This window comes from Carcharodon carcharias, chromosome 8 (assembly GCF_017639515.1).
Source record: "Carcharodon carcharias isolate sCarCar2 chromosome 8, sCarCar2.pri, whole genome shotgun sequence".
In the NCBI taxonomy this organism is placed as follows: Eukaryota; Metazoa; Chordata; class Chondrichthyes; order Lamniformes; family Lamnidae; genus Carcharodon; species Carcharodon carcharias.
This window is the reverse complement of record NC_054474.1, coordinates 3016975-3023871: the sequence shown is the minus strand read 5'-3', so window position 1 is coordinate 3023871 and position 6897 is coordinate 3016975. Positions and strand designations below refer to the sequence as shown.

The window sequence follows — 6897 nt, the reverse complement described above, 5'->3', positions numbered from 1 at the left end:
GTGGTGGGAAAGATCTTTTGCAACTTCCCACTCCCTTACACAGAGGCACACACACACACACATGCACCCACACACATGCACATGCACACGCACGAGCACTCGTGCACACATGCACATGCACACTCACACACACACAATGTGCATGCACACACACACACAGGCACACACACACACAGGCACACACACATACACATGCACCCACACACACGCACATGCACACGCACGCGCACACATGCACACATGCGCATGCACACACACACATGCACACACACACACACACGCACACACACACGCATGCATACACACACATGCACGCACACACACACGCACGTGCACACACGCACATACACGCACGCACACACACACACGCACGCACACACACACACACATATGCACACACACATGCACACACACACATACCCACACACACGCGCACACACAGTAAGGGGGTCTGGGGAGGGGGGACAGAGAAAAGCAGGTTTTACAACTATGGATAGTAACTGTACAAGAACCACAGAAATGAATATTAGTTGAAGCGATTTCCAGAGTCTGAGAAGTCAGAGTCCAGAGGGTGTTTTCTTTGTGCCTGAGTTCAGTCCTAATGAGTTTCTGACTGGAAATGGCCACACAAATATCTTTGAAACGAATGGTGCTGCAACACAGAGGGCTTTCTGTATTCAACCACTTGGCAGCTGTTAATCAGAGACTTTAAAACATCAAGCAAGATTCAAAGAGTTGAGAGATGGTAACTGATAACTTGCTCAGCCGGGTAGCTGGAATCCTTTCCAGTTGATGTTAAAACAGCAGTCTGCCTTTGAGGGCAAAGATGTAATGTTCAAATTGTCCAAAAGGCCAGAGGCTTGGGTCATGTGACACGGCCCATTAATGGTTGATTGCAGCTTAACAATCAGTTTCTGTGCTTCTAACCACAATTCCATTGTTCCCTCAATGGTCTCCTTTTGAAATGGACCCGGACAGTCCCAAGTGTAAAATGAATCTGTTAACAGCACTGCTGGCGTAACGAGTTTCGATCTCTCTCTTTCACAATAGTTCAGGTTGGGGAGCCAGTTTATCTGCACTTCCTCTGCTTTTGTTGATTACAAGGGGTCTGTGCAATTCGATGTGAGACTTCACAGGCTGAGAGAGGAATTATTTTGTTCTTGTAACTCCTGGTGTTAGCTCCTAGAATAAAGGGGCCAGTCCTGTGGTCATGTGACTTGTAGCAGCCATTTTTTTTTTAAACATGGCAAAATAATAAAGTTTTGGATTTCTTTTCATGTCATATGGACCCTACACCTCACACAGTAATGTTAAATAGCCCTCCAGTGGAAAAATAGGACATGTCATCAGAATTTGCTTGTAACAATTGGAAATAAGCCTTATTGGTAGAGAGCCATCCAACCTACAGAAAGTATTTATTTTATTCACTGTTGGTGATAAAAGAGTGGAGCTAGACTGCAAACTCAAAGCAGTAGCCATTTCCTTCAGCCGTAGGATGGAAAGTACATCTAAACAACAGTACAACAACGTAAAGGCTTATTTTTAGGCATAGGCACTGGAAAGGCGATGAGTGTTGACTGATTTTGTGCATTGCAAGCCAGGAAGTTTTCAAAGTGGTCAGAATGTCTGAAGGCAACAGAAATTCCAGGAATGATGAATCTATAGGAAAATAAGAGTTCAAGGCAAAAGCAAAACTCTATGTGCAAGAGCTTGATTTTCCCAAGGAAATAATATTGATGTGCAGATGCCTGGCCCTTATATACTGAATTTCATCCTAGCCATAGAATCATTATGGCACAGGAGGAGGCTATTTGGCCCATTGAGTCCATACCAGTCCCTGCGGAGCAATCCAGTCATTTCCATTCCCCTGCTCTATCCCCGTAGCTCTGCAGCTTTATTCCCCTCAAGTTCTGATCAAATTTCCTTTAGAAATTATTCAACCTCTTTCTCATTTTCAAAATCTCTCTCATAACCTCATTACTGGATTTTTTTCTGGCGATACACTTGTTCCTTTGACTTTAGGCTATCGCATTTATTCTGCTCTGTCATCATTCAAGACCACTTCAAGATGTCGTCGCCCCGATTCTGAAGAAAGGTTCTTGACTTGAAATGTTAGCACTGTTTCTCTCTCCACAGGTGATTCTTTTTAATTCTTACATGGGGCTTTGGTGTCGCTGGCTGGGCCAGCTTTTATTGCCCATCCCTCATTTCCCTTGAGGAGCTGATGTTGAAGCTGCCTTCTTCAACTGCTGCAGTCCATGTGGTGTAGGTACACCCACTGTGCTGTTAGGGAGGGAGTTCCAGGATTTTGACCCAACGACAGTGAGGGAACGGCGATATATTTCCAAGTCAGGATGGTGAGTGATTTGACGGGAACTTGCAGGTAGTGTGGTTTTATTCTTTCTTGATGGCTCTGTAGCAGTTTGATACAACTGACCATTTCAGAGTGAACCACATTGCTGTGGATCTGAATTCAAATGTCGACCAGACCAGGTAAGGACAGCAGATTTCCTTCCCTAAAGGGCACTAGTGAACCAGATGAGTTTTTACAACAATGGTTTCATGGTCACTATTACCAAGACTAGATTACTATTTCCAAATTTATGAACTGGATTTAAATTCTGCCAGCTGACCTAGTGAGCTTCAAACCCATGTTCCCCAGAACCTTAGCCTGAGCTTCTGGGTTACTAGTCCAGTGACATTATCACTAGACCACTGCCTCTTTCCCAACCTGCTGAGCTTTTCAGCATTTTCTATTTTTATGTCATCTCCACTTTTTCTTTCAAGAACCTGTTCCAAAATTTCTACTGGTTCCTTCCCAGCCTGCAGGTCTATAGTTCAACATGTTACTCTTCCCCTCATTTGTAAACCTTTTTAAGATGTTCTTCTCAGGCAGGTGCCGTGTAAATTCAATTCGCTGTAAATGTTGCCAGTTCTAATCACTTATTCCTCATTGAATCAAACTGGTCTTCTTGTCAGTTCATTTACTTTTAGAAATTTATATTCTAATACAGCCCCTTCAGTTCATGTATGGCCAACTCCAACTGAAAATACTCCCTTACTATTCCAGAACCATAATTTTGTTTCTTCTGTTTGGACCAATTAGATCTCAGGGGTAGAGATCGCTCTTGTCCAGGTCCTGATTGACAGGATTATAGAAACAGAAGTTGGGCAATTAAATTTATTTAGAGAATAGGTCTTTAAACACCTCTGTAATAAACCCAAGACATTGTAGGAGGAAAAACCAAATACCAGCCACCAGGCACCAAATGTCATACTCTATCCAACATGAGTTCAATCACAGAGGCACAAGAATGGTGGAAAATGTTTTGCGTGTCAGAGTATCAATCCAAAGTTGTCGCAGAACACCTCAAAGATCTATCAGTGCACGAAAGTCATGATGTGTGAGACATGCTTGAACAGGGTCACATCACAACAGTTTCAGTTTTTAAAAATGTTATCATGAGTTTATTCGCAGAAAACCTCTCCCTCATGGTGAAAATGGAGGAAGTGGCCAAAATCGTACCTCCTGCCCCAAACACGGAAATTCCCATTTTTGTGAGGGAGGGAATGGCAAGAGTTTTACACACACACGTTTTAGAGAGGCAGATGGTCATTCATATCATCAGATGACTTCATTCTAGTCGGATTTTGGTAGTCTTGGAGTGTGAAACCTGAAGTGTGCAGATTGGACCTGATAAGAGCAGGTGTGAAATTTGTGGATTTGTTTAGATATCCAGGGTTCACTTTTGGAGAGGTGAGGTGCACCTTTGGATCTGGTCACAGATTCACAGAATTAAAAAATCACACAGTGCAGAAGAGGCCCTTCAGCCCATCGAGTCTGCATCGACACATGAGAAACACCTGACCTACCTACCTAATCCCATTTACCAGCACTTGACTCATAGCCTCGAATGTTATGACGTGCCAAGTGCTCATCCAGGAACTTTTTAAAGGATGTGAGGCAACTCGCCTCCACCACCCTCCCAGGCAGCGCATTCCAGACCGTCACCACCCTCCGGGTAAAAAGGTTTTTCCTCACATCCCCCCTAAACCTCCTGCCCCTCACCTTGAACTTATGTCCCCTTGTAACTGACCCTTCAACGAAGGGAAACAGCTGTTCCCTATCCACCCTGTCCATTCCCCTCATAATCTTGTACACCTCAATCAGGTCACCCCTCAGTCTTCTCTGCTCCAACGAAAACAACCCAAGTCTATCCAACCTCTCTTCATAACTTAAGTGTTTCATCCCAGGCAACATCCTGGTGAATCTCCTCTGCACCCCCTCCAGTGCAATCACATCCTTCCTATAATGTGGTGACCAGAACTGCACACAGTTGGGTTGGAGGAATGGAGGAGTGAAGTGAGTGAAGTGGGAAGGACAGTCAGCTAAGTCAGTCAGGTAAGAAAATGAGGGGCCTAAAGGGGCAGAGTCAGTACTGTCCTTTTCAGTGTGAGGGCAGGCAGAGTCCTTACAGGGCTTTGAGTTTACCTACAGTATTTCAATTGTCCTCGCTGAGAGCAATCTCGGACAATGTCCTTTACTATGATTAGTAGGGAGGGCCAGTTGAGCCTGCAGGTTCAGCCATGTCCCACAGAGCGGCGAGTACAAGACTGGACACTTACCTGAACATTCAGTAAAGAGTGAACAGAAACAGATTGTTTCTGTGTTTTGTTAAAACAGTAAAATCCTCTCTGGATATTTCAGTGACTAAATGCGCAAGTTGGCTTGTTAGTGCAGCACCACACAGACCAGAAGTGTTTCAGTTCAGGCTGTGCTGAGGTGGCTGACCTCAGTCAGGCCGGGACAATTAGTCTCAGTGCACAAGTGTGAATATCAGGTGTTTGAGTTTGGCTGGAATCCTCTTTATCCAGAGAATGTGGAACCTGATACCACAGGGGACAGTTCAGGAATTGCAGAGGCACATTTAAGGGAAAGCTGGACAAGCACAAGGGGTTTTGCTGTGAATAGCACGTGGTGCTTTATCCGTGCGGAATTGATATCAAGAGATTTCGGAAGCACAATTTTTGTTTCTTGGAGCTGCTGGTGATTGTTTGTCTCGCTGCTCCGAATAAAAAGAAAGAGATAGAAGGATATGCTGATAGGGTGAGGTGAAGCGAGGGGGGTGGGGGTGCAGGGGGAGCTCAAGTGGAAACTAAAACAAAAACAGAATTACCTGGAAAAACTCAGCAGGTCTGGCAGCATCGGCGGAGAAGAAAAGAGTTGACGTTTCGAGTCCTCATGACCCTTCGACAGAACTTGAGTTCGAGTCCAGGAAAGAGTTGAAATATAAGCTGGTTTAAGGTGTGTGTGTGGGGGGCGGAGAGATAGAGAGACAGAGAGGTGGAGGGGGTTGGTGTGGTTGTAGCGACAAACAAGCAGTGATAGAAGCAGATCATCAAAAGATGTCAACAACAATAGTACAATAGAACACATAGGTGTTAAAGTTAAAGTTGGTGATATTATCTAAACGAAGTGCTAATTAAGAATGGATGGTAGGGCACTCAAGGTATAGCTCTAGTGGGTTTTTTTTTATATAATGGAAATAGGTGGGAAAAGGAAAATCTTTATAATTTATTGGGAAAAAAAAAAGAAGGGGGAAACAGAAAGGGGGTGGGGATGGGGGAGGGGACTCACGACCTAAAGTTGTTGAATTCAATATTCAGTCCGGAAGGCTGTAAAGTCCCTAGTCGGAAGATGAGGTGTTGTTCCTCCAGTTTGCGTTGGGCTTCACTGGAACAATGCAGCAAGCCAAGGACAGACATGTGGGCAAGAGAGCAGGGTGGAGTGTTAAAATGGCAAGCGACAGGGAGGTTTGGGTCATTCTTGCGGACAGACCGCAGGTGTTCTGCAAAGCGGTCGCCCAGTTTACATTTGGTCTCTCCAATGTAGAGGAGACCACATTGGGAGCAACGAATGCAGTAGACTAAGTTGGGGGAAATGCAAGTGAAATGGAAACTAAATATTGGCACAGACTAGTTGGGCTGAAAGGGCTGTTTCTGTGCTGTGGACTTGACTTAATTGTTAATTCTGTGAGTTGTAATTTATGAACATTATCTCTCTGAGTTCACCGGTGAGGTCCAGGAGAGGTTGAAATCAGTGAAAAATTAGCCAAACATCCATCAGTTCCTCTGGAGCTGAAGGAAATAAATTAGGTATGGAGAAGTAAACAGTTTATTTATTAAAAACTGGAAAGAAAGCAAGATTAAAAGTAGACTGCTCATCACAAGAAATATTGAGGCTAATTTTTACTTTCACTGGTTGAGCAGAGAGCAGTTGGAGCGGATCTCCTGCTTGTTATGGAACTCGCACGGTTTTTACTTCCAAGCAGTGAAGCTGAAAATTACCACAAATGTACCAAATATAATCTATCTGTTGAAGGTGTAAGACTTTAGCTGGTTATCTGCAAAGATCTAACTACAGTATGATCTGTTACTTGTTACTTTTTTTCTTCTTCAAAGAATTCTTGAAGTAAGAATCTGTGAAGAACAATGTAATTGCCATCAATAACTACTTTCCCTGCTAGATTGTACTTCATTGGCTTCCAGCTGTTAAAATGGATATCAAAGCCAATGCAACAGAATGTCTACTTTGTTCTCATTTCACAAGCGCATAATCAATTGTGCAAGATTTGTTCTTCTCATTCTCATTTACTAACAGCAAATCAGACTTTATCAGCATTTAATCATTTATCTTTCCATGTTTTAAATTTGACATCAAGAGAAAACGAAAGATCACTTTCAACAGATCTTGGTCTGAAATAAGACCTCTGAGTGGAACAGAATGTAAAGGTGTGAACGATTAGAAAACTGGAGAGTGACTATATCCTGAATGATTCAGAACCAACTCTGTGATCATAGAGCATAATGTCAACTGAAATCATCTCATAAGTAAAT

The 6897-nt window shown here is 43.5% G+C and overlaps 1 pseudogene; it reads left to right on the top strand.

The window, feature by feature from the left end:
- Positions 1-4948: 4948 nt before the first annotated feature.
- Positions 4949-5071, top strand: LOC121281656 (annotated as a pseudogene).
- Positions 5072-6897: the final 1826 nt, after the last annotated feature.